General features: G+C 39.4%; 1 protein-coding gene across 5 annotated transcripts in view; it reads left to right on the forward strand.

Moving 5' to 3' along the window:
• The window catches only part of kto (kohtalo), a 396,148-nt gene that overhangs the window by 295,531 nt on the left and 81,781 nt on the right, over positions 1–18,836 (forward strand). The window lies entirely within an intron of this gene.

Here is an 18,836-nt window from a genome sequence, read left to right on the forward strand (position 1 = left end):
AGAGCTGACGTTTCGTGGTAGGAATGTGAGCTAGCTTTTCAGTAATTTCTCGATGATCGAAAAGGATACAGTCTAATTCTGCGTTCCACCTGATACCTGATACTCCAGTTTCTTGTTTGATATCTCGTCTCTCAGACTGCCATACGCTCTTAAGTGTTTCTGAGTTCGTTGCCCATTTATCCATTGGTAGTCGTATATGCCTAAGCATGGAGCTTACTTCGTAATATAAGCTTATGACCCCATTGTCGTCGTCAGCACCAGCAACGAAGTCGTCCATAAATGTGCTCTGATCTAAGAGTTCTGCTGCTGTGGGGTATGTGTTACTGCACCTTGAAGCCAGTTCACGTAGAGTCGCAGATAGAAGGAAAGGACTGCACGTAAGACCAAACGGTAGCCGCGTGAACCTGTACGTGACAATTTCATCTGCTGTTTGCCAGTTACCATCTTCCCCCTTCTGGACATGATACCAGAAAAATCTGGTTAAGTCTCTGTCTTTTTCATCTAGGTACAGTTGCAAAAAGGCTTGAGTTCCATCCCCGACTATTGCTTTTCGATATGTACGAAAGCGGATTAGCGTTGACAGAATTTCAGGAAGGAGGTTTGGTCCTGCTTCCAGAGCGTCGTTAAGAGATGGCGAGTCTCTCTCGTGTGACGAAGCGTCGAAAACAATCCTCCATTTGATTACTCCATTCCTCTCTTTCTTGACAGCGTGGTGTGGTAGGTAGAAAACATCGCTTAGATTATCTTCTGCAGCAGTCATTTCAACATGACCCTTCTCAATATAGTCAGTCATTTGTGAACAGTACATTTCTCGAAACTCAGCATTGTCGTGAAGTTTCCTTTCAAGTTATCTAAAGCGATTCTTGGCGTTGACACGGTTTGATGGCAAGATAACTTCCTGTTTTCTGGGTAGAGACACTACTCTCCGCCCCTCTTTCATACGAAATGAATCGTGAAACTGTTGAAGAATGGTAGCGTCCTTCCTAGAAAGTGTTCTACCTTGCTGCTCTTTTATTCCCATGGTCTCTAAATCCCAGAATTGTCGCATGCTGTCGTCCTTAGGTTCAAATTCTTGACTTGTGTGAACATGGTTTATAGCGACATGATGGACTGTGATTCCTGACTTGTTTCCGCTAAGAACCCAAGTCAGACGGGAGAAGTACTGTGGACTCAGAAAGGCGTATTGGTTGGCCATCTCGGATCACCTTCCAGTTATGAGAAGTTCAATAGGGAGGTCGCTTTTATTGTCCTGGGGGTCTGCTAATTGCAACGTTCGGGTGCATGATAAAGAATAGACATCGTGTGGAACAGCAGGATGCGGGGAATACTTGTTTTCGCTCACGAAAGCTGTTATCATTATATTAGTGTTCGACCACACGCCACTGATGTTAAACTGGACAACCCTACGTGTTGTAACCGTGTGTCGATCACACTCAAATGCCGTAACAGACAGTTTCCTTTTTTCGACAACAGTAAGCTTGAGCTGATCCACGAGGCTTGTTTCGATAAAACTGGACTGACTTCCAGCATCTAAAATACACCGTGTAAGTTTGGTCAGTCCAGTCGGGCCAGTTATCCAAACCCGAGCAGTTTGAAGATACGTGAAGTTGGAGGGCGTGTTTACATCTATCTTGCCCACCGCTACAGCTTCTCTCTCATCTCCTCCACAAATTGACACGTGGTGTGTCTTCTTGCATATGGAGCATGATACCTTATTCTTCTTCGCACAGTCTTTAGAGTGATGGCCTCGTCTAAGACAAAGGAAGCATCTGTTCGCTTTCTTCAGTTTTTCAGTTCTCTCCTGGTTGTTCGTTTTTGTTTGACAATCTTGACCCCAGTGACCTCGATTCTCACAAAAAACGCAATACGGTTCTGTGACTTGTTTGATATTCTTTCTCTTCGGCTTGTTAGGTCTGGTGTTAACATGGAGAGAAGCTGCCGTCGGAGTATAAGTAGTCGAAAATTGCCGGTCGCAACGTATCTTCTGCGTAGTCAAGGCACACTCCACCTCTTCGTTCAAAAACTACATTAGACACGAGATACTGCTTTCTGGTATTTCCAACCTCTTGGCGTTAAGTAGCCATCGGCGACAGAGATCGTCAGGAAATGCGCGAAGAATTTTAGGGGCTAACAGTTTTCCATAGACGTCTACATCTTCACCTAGTGCTGTCAGCGCTTGAATCCGTCGGTGGCACTCAATATACATGGCATTGAGAATCTCAGGACTGTCGGAATGTGCAGGTTGCAGATACTCCAAAAAATCCAGGTGGGATTGAATAATTCTGTTTTTATCCCCATAACGGGACTCCAGAATCTTCTTCACCTGTTCGTAAGTATCGGCCGTTACTGATATTCCATCCACCAGATGTTTGGGTTCACCGTCGAGATATCCTCGAAGGAATACATGTTTGTTTATCACCGATGCCGCTGAGTTCTTGTGCACCGAAGCCTGAAATTGCTCCCAGAACCGTGGCCATGATTCTATGTCTCCTGAAAAGGTCTCTATTCTATTAGTAGGAAGCTTAACTTCGGAAGTAGCTATGGGTGATGTAGTAGTAGCTGAGCAAGCATGTGCGTCTTGTGAATTCTTTGCCTTTATAAGTTTATTAGCCTTCCGCATTGCACGTTTAGCACTGTCTATGTAATTTTCACAAACTTGTATATCCTCGTCATACTCGTCGTTCTCAATCAGATCGTGTATAGCACCATCTAGAACGATTAAGCTCTCAAAAGTGTCTTTAAGGCGTTCCAAGCAGTGTTCTACATCGTCCAGCGCCGCAGTATCGCTAAAATCATTTATCTGTTTAGTAAAACGTGTAACGTTGGAACGCTGAGTAGTGCGTTTCCTTTTTAGCTTGTCAAGCGAGGACTGAGACATTCTTTCTTGTTAGTCGGTTAGTGTAATAATGTTCCGTGAATTTTCTCGTGACGTGTGTCTGACAATGTGTTTTCTTTTGTAGTTGCAGAAATGCTCAGGAGATAGCGCTAGTTGTCACCCTGTCGTTGTTAGAGTCTCCTAGAGATTATGACCTCTTTGCAGGTTATATGACAACATGGCGGCTAAAATATATTGCAATCAAATATAGTATTTTGAGATGATTGAAAATCAAGGAGCACTCAACCGTGTATAAAAGCAAGTTTTTAGTGCTCTAACAACATTCAAAATAGTATTAAAACCGTGTAAGTACTTATCTGTTCCCTTGTTGTAGTGAAACGTAGGTTGACGAAAGGGCCGATAGATACAGTTTCACAAGTTTTTCAATCAACACCTTATTACGTATTACACAAGATTAAAGATTGTTGTATGTTATTTTCTCCTGTATTCCGTGTTCCCGGGGTTTCGGCACCATGATATGTTTTACGGGTGTTAATTGAAAGCGTGTTTATTACAAAACTAGCTGATCGTGATGTTTTATTACGTCTCGTGAACATGCAATATAATAATCTGTCAACTGTTTCGTCATTATCTATATCAACTGTCAACATACAAAAGTAAAATTCTCTAATTTGTACATGGTCATAATCTTCAACACAGGTTGCTTCATTGCTTTTAATGAAGCCATGTGAGTTTGAATATGAAATTGTAATTGCCTGAGTGATTCAGATTTGTTCTCCTTAAAAACTGTAGGAAACTTGAAAAGTTCATCTAGATGTGTCTCGATTATCATCATTTGATTATCATATGTATCTACAGGGTGATTAATTTGAAAGTACAGAGCGCAGTGCCGAGGATTAGGCGCGCTGGGAAGCGGAGACAGCGAGCGCAGTGCCCGCCATGACAAGCAGGCATAGTCGGCTCAAAGAAGCGGCATGATTACGCCTATAGAAACTAAACGAAACTGAACTCGCCGGCTACATATATGCTCTGGACAAATAGGTAAATGAATAAAGAAATAAATCAACTAGGAAATTAAACTGAATTCGCCAGTAATAAATAAATATATAAACAAATAAATAAATCAACTAGGAAATCAAACTGAACTCACCAGTATTTACAGACGATGCTGAAAGTGATCTCCTTCAGCTGCAATGCAAGCTTCACATCTTGTAATGAGATTTCGAAACACAGTTTGTAGTTCATGGACACCGATAGAACGCACAATGTTCCTAATTTCAGTGTTTAATTCTTCTGCAGTTCGAGGATTATTCCTGTAAACTTTTCCTTTAAGATTTCCCCATAGATAAAAATCACATGTGCTTAAATCAGGTGAACGAGGGGGCCATAAGCCTTTACTGATGATCTGATCATCATCGAACATTTCCCATAACCGTCGCATAGAGCTACGCGCCGTATGAGCCGTTGCACTATCCTGCTGGAAATAGCCGTACATTTTCTCTTCTTCAGTCAGTTCAGCAAAAAATGGTTCCGGAATGTTGTGAATATAACGGTCAGAAGTAATCGTGTCCTGAAAAAATATCGGACCGATAATTCGTCGGGCACTGATAGCGCACCACACACCCACCTTCACATCGTGTAGAGGTCTCGGCTGTAAAATGTGCGGGTTGTCTGTATCCCAGATTCTATTGTTCTGTGAATTGACATATCCACTCAAATGAAACCAGGCTTCGTCGCTCATAAAAAGAAAGTTCGGATCCACAACACCGTCGTGGACACTATTTATTAGCCAATTGCAAAATCGTATTCTTGCATTGAAATCTGTAGGCAGTATGTTATGGACTGAATGAGTCCGATAAGATCGTAAACGTAACAATTTAAGATGTACAATATTATAGGGAAGGATCCACCTTTCAATACTCCGTAGTAAGTTGAACTAAAAAGTAGTTACAACCTGTTTATTGGGACCAGTTTCAACACATTTCAAGTGTCATCATCAGCCAATTAGCGAAGATCTTAAAACAACTAATACATTGAACACAGGCAAAAAATTAATTAGCAATTGCTACGATATGATACAATGTTAATTTTTTGCCTGTGTTCAATGTATTAGTTGTTTTAAGATCTTCGCTAATTGGCTGATGATGACACTTGAAATGTGTTGAAACTGGTCCCAATAAACAGGTTGTAACTACTTTTTAGTTCAACTTACTACGGAGTATTGAAAGGTGGATCCTTCCCTATAATATTGTACATCTTATTTCTCTATTCAATACGGAACAATCATGAAGTTTTTAACTTTAAAACATAACAATTTTGTTGCATTACGTGCTGAAGAAGGTGAAATACCACTTTCCTGAGCTAATCTCCGAAGCGACTTATGTGGACTGACCTGGAGTCTTATCTGTATATCTTCTAACCTCTCTTGTGTGAGAGCTGTTCTCCTTCGCTTCTTTTTCTTATTGCTTACAGAACCAGTACTACGCCACTTGTAAACGAGCTGATGCACGTAACGTTTTGATGGTACTGTCGCACCGGGAAATTGTCTACGGAATTTTCGAAGGCACCTGTTAACTGGTTTCTTCTTCTTGTGCAAATAACACTCGACCAAAAATATTCTTTGCTCTATAGTGTATTTAACCATCGTGATAATTACCTCACAACACACCTTAAAAGTCCAATATTTTCTAACTAACTGAGGGACAAAGTGCTAAACAGCTGCGCATTGCAGTGAACACTTCTTATCTCGCCGTGTTGACAGAAGCCATATGGCGATCGCTCGGGACTTCCCACGGCATGCGAGAAGAAGTCGGAACACTTAAATTATTCTCCTTGTACAAGCAAGTTCCACGCACTTATGTAGTTTTCTTCTGAAATGGTAAAACCTTGAATGACTTTGCGTGCCTCGCCCTGCAGAAGACCGATCAGATACTGATATTTTTGGATATTTGTTAGTTTAGTATTATTATGAATGGTTGACTCAAAACTGTTCTCAAAAAGCAACCATTTTGTGAATTCGCCGTTAAATTCCGGTAATTTAATTTCTGGTAATTTCTGCATTCTTCTGTTACGATGTTGTGGAACTTCCTGTTGATGAACGGCGTTGTTTACTGCTATGTTCATTTGAGCTAGTAAATTATTTTGAACATCCTCTGCTTCATCTATTATCGTTTGCAGTTGTGTAACTGTGCGGAAGTAAATAGATTCAAATAGCTCTCGCTATCCCTCACATTCCTCTTCAAACTGCAAACTGGGTTCGGATCCCACTGGTATCTGGTTGGCCATTTTTGTTCTGTACTTAACATCTCTTCAACACGTACTAAATGTACGTAACACGACCTAATAGGTTGAAAGTCGCTTTCGATTGCAATGCGGTCGTGAAAATTCAATATTCATTGACTTGGCCCTCAACGGGCAACTTAAACGCACTCTACAGTGTGATGGTAGTAGTACCAGACCTGTAGCTTAGATCCTTTCCAACAGAACAAAGATCGCCTAAGCCACCATAGGTCAATTGGTAGAGCAACCGACGCGAAATCGGGAGGTTGTGGGTTCGGATCCCACTGGTGTCTGGTTGGCCATTTTTGTTCTGTACTTAACATCTCTTCAACACGTACTAAATGTATGTAACACGACCTAATAGGTTGAAAGTCGCTTTCGATTGCAATGCGGTCGTGAAAATTCAATATTCATTGTAATGCAGCTGTTTCATCAGTGATCTCAGTTTCCTCTATTTTCATTTGTACTTCTTCAAAAGAATTCCGTAGCACTTCACATTTTTTAATTCTAACCTTCGCCTCTGATTTTGACATGTCAGCTGTAATCGACTTTATTATCAATCAAATCAAATCAAATCTCTTTATTTGCAAATGAGGTGTCTACCTCGGTGGCAAATAATACACTAAAATACATTATTGTCAAGCACTAAATATTAAATTAACAAGAGAAGAAAATTTTCCTATAATACAATATTATTCTTGTTAACGTGCCTTTTACTCGACCACGCAATTGTTTCAGTTTTGTTAGTTGCTACATATTGAAATTAAAGTTATGCTGTGAAAGTTCGAAGGGATTGCGTGGAGGTTATGTACAAGTTGAAAGGAATCGTATTGCTGAATTGACGTTATATGACAAAGGAATTTGGATCTTTTATATTTATGACAACAGGAGGATCAATAGACTTCAATTATTATTATTATTATTATTATTATTATTATTATTATTATTATTATTATTATTATGTTGATCACTGCATGTTTATATTATGAACATGCACTAAGGGAAAGAGGCTAGAATCTAAGAGTCCTAAGAGTACCGTATGTATAGCAAGGATGGTGTATATGTCAAAGGGACTCGCGGTCTCACGGAGATTCTTGCAGTGAGCGGTGAGAAGAATGTAAAACTTGAAATCTTGTCTTTACTTCTTTGTATGTACGTAACATCGAATCGTACTTGCCTGATTACTGATTTATGCTGCACTCCGTTGAAGTTGTTGGCCTCAGCGGTCTGATTTTCGTTATGAATGAGAATGCAATATCCGTGAATTATTCCACGAATTCGAGATGTGTTGTATTTTTACTCCAGTGCTTAACCTCAAATGCGATGCATTGTTTTCACATTTCATGATCTTGCTTGTATTCAACATCTCAGGTTATTGAGAGCCGTGCTGTTGGACACCAATGTTTTGTTTTTGATTGTGAAGTAAAGCAACTTGGTGATTGAATTTTATATGTCTTAATGATGCGATATCACGACTTGATGACGGACATGACTGTTGCTTGCGTAACCATTTTCAACAATACAAAATTATCTGACCAATCGGTAATAGGCTTGGAAAGTGCCAACTTCAATTAATGAAATACATTTGCAAAAATTAAAAGTCTGTACATGAAAATGAATGAATCAATATTAACGAGAGCACCGTCAACACTTCCACACACAGAAGGAAATTCGCCCTTCATTAGAAATCCCTTCGCTATATTATGTGGATTATTAGGCCAACGTACTGTTAGGAAATATTACATTTACTACAACTTTGGTAACAGTTCTGCAAATAATTGATATTGATTTTCCATGCATTGCTGCTACACCGTGCAGCTGGGCTCCATTTACTAACCAATGTATATAAGCATATAAGAATTTGTTCTTTTTCAGAAAGGAATTGTCTTCTTTTTTGTTGCATGTTTCAATAAATGGCCGATCATTTCAAGAATATGGTCGGCCTGTGTTGGGGTAATACGAAATCACTTGCGAAATTCCGTCGAAGTGAGGTTATGAAAATTAATCCTGTCTTTGTACGTTCTCTTATTGGATTCTTCATCGCTGTCCTCACTTGATGCTAACAAAAGCTCTCGTCATAACGTGTTTATATCACCAAACCAAACTCTACGCCGAGAAACTAGTGTACATACTTGTTAATTAACAGATGAAAAGTGCCAAGTGAAAAAATGCAAAGATCGTTCGTGGAACAGGCCCCTGGATAGCACATGTTCATAGTATTCCTGGCCTGGGTGAGGATTTGATAGAGAACTAAATTTCACAGCCCCAGCATGTCAGCTGCAGGGAGTGAAGAGGAGTTTTATGACACAAATAAAAAGCCCTAGACATGATGAATTATTGAAGAAAATTATAGAGGTCGATTAAGATTAGAGTACATGACGCAAATATTATACTCCTACTACGAACTGCAGAGAAACGTGAAGAATGGAGAGCTGCTGATGACTAGAGAAAAGTGAATTGTGTAACAACGTATTGCAGAGATGCCAACTATTATGATTCAATCGTAATAATTACGAATTACCCAATATAATTACGCCTTTACGAATGACACACCACAAATTACGATTTTTTGTTGATTTTGAAATCTAAGTGTATGAAGTGTTCAAAAGATACACAAGGCGTCTTGAATTCTCAGAATATTATTTTCGGATTTCTCAGTAATAATTTATACCCCTTTCCTGTCCCTCGTTTAAGAATATTTCGAGTTTTCACGCGCTGAACGCAGTGTGAAGTGGTATATCTTGCGGAGTTGTTGTCTTCGTTCGTCACATGATCAGACTTCCATGCAAGTATGCAGTTCTTTTGTCTTTGTTTTGGTGGTAAAGTAGTGACAAACTCTGTTCAGGGTTGCCAATCTGGTGATTTTGTCACCAGATCTGGTGTTTTCTGGAAGGCGTATGGTGACAAAATTTGAATTTTGCGACAAGTCGAAAATATGGTGTTTTTCTTTAAAATTTGGTGACATATTTGGTGATTTTATAATAAAAATGTCAATTTAAAAAAGAACTACGGTCATGAGACGTATAACTTAGTAAAATATTATGACCTATCATATAAAATATGATCTTAACATGTTTACGTAAGCAACTCGCTTGACAATAAAACCAGCGCCATTGTCGCGTGTGAGCAAGAGCGCTGGATTTTTAACAGCATCAGTGTTGTATTTCCGTGCATTATTGATCTTATTATTAAGGTGAATAATAGCGCGGTCGACGTCATTCTTACTTGTAACAGTTGTAACTGGAAAAGTTAGAATGAATCATGCGAGGAGCCCAGCTCCAGTGCCAATGTCGCTGTGTGATTAAAGATAGTGCGCTGGACTTTTGAGTTGTGATTGTGTGGTAGTGTCTACTTCTTAATTTATGTTAAATGTGTTAATTATTAATTATATAAGGAGCACTCGAATGAGTATTAAGTTTGTTGTCCCATTTTACATATTGCTGTATTCTGTTAGAGTCTTTATTCTGTTCTTGCACTTTAGCAGATGGTAGCGGTCGCACTTTTCCTTACACAGTGTACAAACACAGTCATCTGTTGGATTGTGGAATTTTGTCTTTGCGCATATTTTGTGGTGGAAGCCATGTATTGCATATCTTGTTATGACATGTCTTTGCTCTTGAAGTTGCTTGGTCCAGTTTTGATCGATCATGGCGTCATTTCCGTAGAATTCGGGGTCTATTTCCGCGCGTTTCTTGAGAAGTTTTTTCTGAAGCTCTTGGAATGGGCCGGTAGATGGCAGTGGTAGATTGAGTCGTAGATCCTCAATGAAGTAAGTTTCCCGTGCCAGTACATAAACAAGTCTGGAGGGTGCCGGTTTGCCTACTCCTAGGGCCTTCTTCAGGAACCTTGCTTTGACCCTTTCTATCCTCTCCAAGTCACCGATTGTCAGGTTATCCCATATTATTTCGATTCCATACGAGACAATTGGGGTTATTGCGGTCTTGAATAGAGTCATCGCTGTGTTAAGGGATAGCATAGATATATTCTTGATATTGTGGATGGCTCTGATTGCTGCTGTCGTTCTGTCTATGACGTGGCTGTTGAAGGATGTCATGCTCGTTTGGAACGTGATGCCCACGTATTTGAATTTCTTGACTATTTCTAGTGGTTTATTATTTAATGATATAGCGTCGTCCTTGGCCGCCTTGCCACCTTTTCTGAAGACCATCTGTACTGTCTTTTCCTGGTTAATTTCAAATTTGTTATCTGAAGCCCAAGCTTCTAACTTCATCACTGTCGACTGTAGTTCTGCTTTTGAGCTCGATCCCAGAGCCATGTCATCAGCGTACATTATTAGAGTAGTCTCAGGGGAGTCCGTCATTATCTGTGTGATATCTGCCGTTGCTACGTTGAATAGTAGCGGACATAGGGGGTCTCCTTGGGGTACCCCATTTGTTTGAATTACTTTCCCGGATGAGGATGCTCCATCTTCAATTTTGATTAGGTTGTAGTCTAGTATGGTCTCAACGATTCTAACGAGCATGTTGTCACCAATCATTTGTTTCAATTTTCCTATCAGAATATCTCTGTCGATAATATCAAAAGCCTTCTTATAGTCAGCAAAGACGACGTAGTACTTCCCTTTTGGATGCCTCATTGCCTCGTCAATTTTTTCTTTCATGCATGCTGCGGCTTGTAACGTGCTTTTTCCTTTGCGGAAGCCTAGTTGGCATTCTGGTATGAATGGGTCTATTTCGTTGTTCAGGCGATTCGCTACAATAGTTGCAAATGCTTTGTATAAGTTGCTTTCTAGAGCTATGTGTTAATTACAGAGTTAGTGTAGTTAGGAACCATGGTGAAGCCTCAGTATAAACAGCGATTTAGAGACGAATGGCTTAAGGATGACAGGTATAATAAGTGGTTACTAAAAGTAGAAGGAAATGCCACAAAAGGCTTTTGCAAATACTGTAAAACTCAACTAGCTGCTAAATTAGGAGATATTGAAAAACATAGGAACACTGCTAAACACCTGAAGGCAGCCGAACCCTTTAGTTCTAATAGGCAGAAAACTTTAAATTTTAAACCAGTTAATATTGAGACAAATTTAGTGGAAGGAAGAACGGCAGAACATTGCTCGGTTCAAGTGGTTGACCATCTTAGCGAGTTGTGTAAAGTGAATTTTCCCGATAGCAAAGGGATTAATAATTTGAAGTTGCATCGTACAAAATGCACTGCTATAATACAAAATGTGTTAGCTCCTCATTTTGAAAAAGGCTTGATAGATGATTTACGTGAAAGTGAAAACGGTTATAGTTTGTTGTTGGATGAAACGAATGATATTTCAGTTAGCAAGTTACTAGGCATTGTTATAAGATACTATTCAAAAAGAAAAAGAGAGATTGTCGTGCTATAGTCCGAATGTACAGCTGATGCTATAGTTGAGGCTTTGGAGAAATGTCTGTGTAATAAAGGTTTGGATTTGACTAAATTACAAGCAATAGGAACAGACAATGCGTCTGTTATGGTAGGCATAAATCATGGCGTGTATGTAAAGTTAAAGGCTAAAGTGCCAAATCTACAATTAATCAGATGCGTTTGTCACTCTCTACAATTGGCAGTTTCACATGCATCAGGGTGTTTACCAAGGAACTTAGATTTCCTCATAAGGGAAAGTTATAATTGGTTTTCACAATCATCTCTACGGCAGGTTGTATACAAAGAACTATACGAGACAATAAATGAATGTACAATATAACTATTTATAATAGTTTATTTAAATCCGCCTTGATCAATACACTCATTAAATGAAAGAAACATTATTTATTAAACCATACATGTTTCGGGAAATCTCAACCATTCCCTTCATCAGTGGTTAGATCAAAGAATAACATAATGACACAATCTTTTGTTTTACCTATCATGGTTAAGTTTATTAACAATAAATGAAGGCGACTCTCCCCTGAAATTAGTACAGTTAAGCCAGTTAGTGCAGTGACAAGAATAATGCAACAGTGGACCGAGTTAAAAACACACTTTGAAATCGCTCGTCTTAAAGATCGCTGTTATACAGCCGATATTTTATATTCAATGTATAGCGACCCTCAGAATTACTTGTACTTGTCTTTTCTGAAGCCAATTTTGGTTGAAGTGCAGACCGTAAATAAGAAGTTCGAAAGTCGAAACCAAGATCCTACAAAATTATTAGGTGACCTAATCCTTCTCATTAAGTCATTATGCACCAAGGTTCTACTGCCCACTGTCAAAGTAGATGTCCTGAAAACAGAAATTAATAATCATCTGGGCCCAAAGCCCTATCTAGGTTATGATTTCGAAACTAAAGTATCATCGCCCTCGCTTTCTGAAGACCAACAGAAACAACTACGCGATAGATGCATGCAATTCATTGTTGAACTTATCCAACAATTGAGCAAAGATTACCTGAAAATATAGGGATCCTTGAAAAAATGTCTCTCTTTTCACCCAAAAATTGTTTAAGGCCTTTTAAGTTGCAAATTATTGATATAGCACAACTCTTATGCTGACAATAATGTTATTGCGAAAGTAGAAAACCAGTGGAGAAATCTGCACCATATCCAATGGACTGAAGTTAAGGACACTGTGAAATTTTGGGCAGAAGTTGATATGTATAGGGATTCAACTGGTGAAAACCCTTTCAGCGAACTTGCAAATTTAGCTATATCGACTCTCATACTTCCTCATTCTAATGCAGATGTAGAACGAGTGTTCAGCCAAGTCGATATAACTAAAAATAAACTGAGAAATAGAATGTCAATACAAACTCTCCATTCGGTCTTGTCTGTAATATTTGGATTGAATAGGACAGAGAAATGCTGTTATACATACGATCTACCGAAAGAAGTACTGCAGAAAATAAGCACATTAGAGTCAAGTACCCTCAACTTATACAGATCAGCCATAAATAAACAAATATAGTACAGTTTTTAATTTGTGTATATAGTTTGCAATTAAATACACTTATATTAGGATTATGACAATTGATAACACGCAGTGAACATTTTATTATTATAATAGTGCTAGTGTTTGAGTGTGACTTGTATTCAATTGATCATATGGCTATAATATAGGCTAGACCTATCTTTACAAGAGGACACCATTAGACTTACTAAACTTTAGAGGCAGAACAGCACAACTGAAAGGAGGTAAGTGTAAATTTAATGCATTATCTTACTACATCTGGAGAATTTATAGAGTTTTCAAATCCAGATCTGGAGATTTCTGGTGTTTATCAAATCCATATCTGGTGATAATGAGTATCTAGGAGTTGGCAACCCTGACTCTGTTTAATTGTGAATACTGTGTGCGTGACTGTTGAAGAAATATTTATTGCGATTTTGGTTGCCAAATTTACATATATTGCTCTTCTAGGATATATGCTAATCGTGTGTTACGAAATGCGAAAGGTTTGAAATAATGAAGCGATTTCTTGTGCAGGAAATTACGTTACCATGACTAGTGACGCAAGTAATAAATATAGTTGAACAATTAGGGAGGTATACTCGGAAGAATGGCCCTGTTTGATGCGTTTCGCTAAATCTCATTCACACGTGTTTTGTAGTGTGTGTAGCCGCGGTGTTTTGGATGTGCATGATGAAGAAGAACAAGACTGAATTTCGTGCTAATATGAACTCCGAACTGTTAAGTGCTCTGTTAGTGCAGAGGATGCACATGATATCAACAGAAAAAGCATGTCACCAGTGTACGTTTACCAAACAGCAACTACAAGCTTTAAGTGATATGTAAGTTAGTAAGATAAAAAAAAAAATCTACGACCAACCGCCGCCCCCCCCCCCTCCCGTTCCCTAACGGCTGCATTACGATTTATCTTTCTTGAAAGTTGGCATCTCTGCGTACTGTACTTACAGGACATTCAGCTATTGAGAAGAACAAACCTAGACAGTTTACAAATGATTGAAAAATTAAAGTTTATTGAGAAAGTGGATCCTAATCCTCACAAGAAACATGTGTGGGACATTCCTACGATAACTTCAAACATAGTTGAGAGTTCACGTTTCTAAGAACATTTTTCCTTGATATTTCACTACATTGGTGTTCTTAAAATGTGTTATTTCATTAATAATAATTGTAAACACTTGTTTCTTTGTTTTCATCGTAATTTTTTTCCCGTTCAGACCCAACAGTATAATTGACTTTCATTCCCTCGTTAGGATATTATTTTATTTCGGTCCCCACAAGAATGTGCTAAACAGTTTTGGCTGTATTCAGTGCATGGAAAGAACAGAATAAGAATAAAATATTAAGTTGCAGCCTTGAAATTTAAAACTACAGTACTCAATAAACACGTCACTTAGATAAGAAACAATTGTCAAACCATGTGTTATGCCAGTCGCCTGCTGGAGTGTGGTTATTTCCTTGTCCTTGACTATAGACTGATTTTTACATCATGAATCAGTAGCTCAGGCAGTGTTTGTAGCTTTAAACACACGAGTTTAGGCTTTGTCTATGTTACGGGTTTTCACTTACATCGAAGAAATGCTATGTGCCACTACGACTGCTCCTGAAAAATCTTGTCAATATGCCAGTCGAACGTAATCTTCTCCATCGTGCACCGGTGCAGTCGTTGCATGCGAGGCAGTCAAACCCCGTCTTTTTAGGCCGACTACGTGGCCGTCGTCCATCGGGTGACGTGGCGGTATTCTGTCTTGCCTGTCACTCGTTGCTGGGAGGTGTTGACCCATAGTGTCCCGGGGATACACGCTGTGTTCTCCGGATCAGTCATAATTACGACCAATAGGACATTTCATCCAACCTTATTTCGTCTGCTATGTTAGAGACGAAATACAGTTGTAATGTGTTCACAAATTTGTTAACGTGCAGATTTACTGCTCGTCATTCGTATCTTCAGATGAATTAACTTTCAGGCAATAAGCGATGGCTCTCAACTGTGTTTGAAGTCTGTTTACAGTTGATATTGTTTTGCCAAGGAGAAAATCCTCTCTTGATTGTGCAAATATCTGATGCGTGATATCTTGCTCATTCTCCTTCAGGAAATCGATAAATCTCCGTAGGGATGAGGGATGCTCCGCCGTGCAACCTTCCACGGCATTGTTGGTTCTTTGTGTTCCATACATATTCAAAACATCTGGGGGTGGGGGAAACAAGGGTTCACTGCCGTCCCTCACCCTCGAGCTCAACAACGCCTAATGTACAACATAGTCCATCTTTCATCAGAAACTTTGAGTACCTCCTCCTTCAGTAAGAAGGGTAATCCTGGGACAAGCTTATTGAGAAAATGAAGCTCAAAGTGATACCTGCTTGTCGAGCATTGTGGACAAAATGCCCTGTTGTTTCGGACCGTTAGTTTGCAGTATTGTGTGATGGAAGTGTAATTCATATCTGAAGTAAGTTTTGTTTGTTTCAGTTTTGTGTTTAGAAATGGTTATGAGATGTGTTGGAAGTGTTAGAGTTCTCCTCACCCAGTAATATCCTCATTTCTGCTTCCTTGTGTGGTGTTGGCCTCGACAAGCATTTCACTTTGATACTTCTCCATTAGAGTAAACGTCAACGCGGCTGCCCTTTGCCAGGCAGAGTGATGAAGCAGAAACGAGTTTATCTGGGGTGAGGAAGACAACGTATTTTTATTGTGTAGTTCTCGAAGGCTCCACGCGCGTGACTCTGCACTATTATAATGGTGTGGTTGTTTTTTCAGCTTTCCATACGGCACCAGGTGAGAACACACAATTAAATATTAAACAGTCTCTCCCATTTTGTCCTCATCCTTAGGCAAGCACTTCTCTTCAAAGTGTTACAGCTCAACATTCTGTTGAAATATCTGTATTAGTTTTTTTTTTTTTTTTTTTTCAAATTAAAAAGCAGGTTTGATTGTTTTTGACATAGAAGAAAATATGCTGTATTATGGTAACAAACCCCATAGCCTGCTGATTATTCTTGAGGCCACCTTGTCAGTTGTCCTCACGTAAGTTGAGTGGACCTGAGGCGGAATGACTCTCAGTAAGACAGCACACTAATTTTGGAAATATATTTCTCAAAGTTATCAGTAAACATGTACAGTGGAACCTCGATTCTCCGTTTTTGGAGGGACCACCGTAAAAAAACGTACAACACGGGAAAACGGAAAATCCGGGAATGAATGAACCATGAACAATTTGGCTAAACATCACAAAAAAGAAATATGTATACTTAAAATCTTACAAACACCCCTAAACCAAACCAAACTACAGCCCCAATGGGCCTTCCGCCTACCAAGCGACCGCTGCTCGGTCCGAACGCCTGCAGATTACGAGGTGACGCATGGTCAGTGTGATAAATCCTCTCGGCCGTTATTCCTGGCTGTCTAGACCGGCGTCGCCATCTCACCGTTAAATAGCGCCTCAATTAAAGGTAATCGTAGAATGAGTGAACCTGGAACCAGCCCTCATATCCAGGTAAAAATGCCTGACCTGGCCGGGAAACGAACCTTGGTCCTCTGGGTGAGAGGCAGGCAAGTTCGACCACGGGGCAGGCTTTAAACATTAATTACCGCTATGGGGTTTAAAAGTCTCGGAACTTTATATTCAGTTTTACCGGGGAAACTTCGTCGGTTTCGTCTGAAAACTTCTTTCAGTTCACTAACTTTGATCGGTCAAACTGTTCGAAAAACTTAATAACATCAAGCCAAACAATCGACCACAAGTATTTTTTAATTCTCGAATCTAATAAAATAAAGCACATTGGATACAAAAGCGCCCAACATGATGGCAAAATCCCTTTTTCTTTAAATCTTCCATTGTAATTTGGTCACCGGTACCTAGGTACTGTTCGTAGTCAGTTGGTGGAAATCTTGTACCGCGCAAATTAGGCCTACGGCCTATATCGACTTTTAAAGGTTATGTTGAACTCGAGAATATTGTTTCGAATGTAAGTATCGATTCTCAAGTTTTCGAATAAATTATGTTCAATTATGTCCGTCACTAATCACGATTACATTGGAAAGAGAAAAAATATCATCAAAACTTCCGAATTTACGGTTATTTGCGACCTTGAGCTCAGCTGGAAAACGCGTTCGCTGTCCAAGTCGGCTTGAGTGCGAAATAATGCAAAGGTTTTTACATGTAACGTGCGCAAATAAAACAACTGTGGTTTTAACATTTTATCACAATAACGTGAAATTCTTAGTCTTACATTAGGAGCAAAACAGTAAAAGGCAATCCCAAAAGCACCCTTGCCTGTCTCCATAACGTAATCGTATAGGCTACGATAATATTAAGATACTCGGTTTGTGTTACTGTACTTAAGAAGGAGCAGTTTAGATTCCTGCCTGAAAGCCCAGTGACTATACAGTGCCCTCAGGGAAGTGCCGAAAACCTGTAAGTAAACATCTAACCATAGACATAATGTACATGCTTTGCAAGTACGAACATTTGACGAAACTCGTTCCATCTTCAGGCAGAGCTGTCGAAATGCGTTCTGTCTCCTTCCAATTGTTGTGGACACTCTCTGCTTTATGATTTCGATTCTCTACACAATACCACTCGAATGCGATGCTAAGATGGTCTCTTATGCAACTTCACCGCCGATCACTTTTCCTCTTCCTCAAATTACCGCAATGACTGATCGTTAACACCAAGATCCGCAAGTATGCCGTAGCCGTCCTTTCGTGAGATACGGTTTCTTGAAAAACGCGTGATCGAGGATTTAGCGTTGATGGGACTGAAATTTCTGAACGGTTGATGCGGGAAATCGTTTCTTCGAGAAATGGATGATGCGGGATTTTTACAACGTGATTTAATTATGATGCTCGCGGGACCACGTAATTTGAACGGATAATACGGGAAAACGTAGTTTCGGGGAACGTATAATCGAGGTTCTACTGTATTATTTTTCATTTAGAAAGTTTCATTGCTGTAATGAATCAGGGGAAGTACCAGTCAAATATTTTACTTTGACAGATATATCAGCTGATCACCTTGAAAGATGGAATGGTTATTTCACATTTAGGTGAGCATGACAGTGTAGTGTAATAGTTATGGTGAAAGTGAAAATACCTTAACTCTATCCTTATGTATCAGCTTTGTGGACATTTCACCAGTATTAGTTCCATTTACAGGTAATGCTCGAATTAAAATTTATATGATTTCCAGAATTAACCCATTCTCTTTCCTGGGTGATGATTTAGTGAATTGAATTGCATTCAGAACAAATTGCTATCCATGCCATTTTCTCGCTACACGTGAGTTATCTCTGCCGTTGCAATATCAGGACTAGTCATACCTGGGACTTGCCTTTGACAGGAGTGGACAAATGCCCTCATACTGAAGAAACTTTCTTTCATCCACAATATACAGACAAAAAAAATTTCTTTACGACGTTTCCAGCACATACGGAAATTCCTTCATTTTGCGGACAATCAAGTATATATAAGAAATGGAACATTATTAATTAATACTTCAACACTGAATAGTACTGGAGTAGTGTTCTCAAGCAGATGCAGATCATGGCATCTTGACGAGTGGCCTTCGGAGATGCACGTGGGTGCAGCCGTCAGAGAATCTGAACTAATGGAATGAACATGTGTAATCTCTTGTTCCACCCTGAGCAGAATAAGAGGTAACCTGGTCCTTCCCTGTTATCAGGTAATCAGCAACTCTACTACTTCCCCCCTATGAACCTGCAGTATTCGCTTTAGATACTTACTGAGCTGTACGAATTTGTTGTTGACAAGCACTTAAATGTTGCTAATCCACATGTAAAGTGTGTGTGTTAATTTAGAACACAGGAAGAC

The sequence above is a fragment of the Anabrus simplex genome, chromosome 14, assembly GCF_040414725.1.
Source record: "Anabrus simplex isolate iqAnaSimp1 chromosome 14, ASM4041472v1, whole genome shotgun sequence".
Taxonomy (NCBI): Eukaryota; Metazoa; Arthropoda; class Insecta; order Orthoptera; family Tettigoniidae; genus Anabrus; species Anabrus simplex.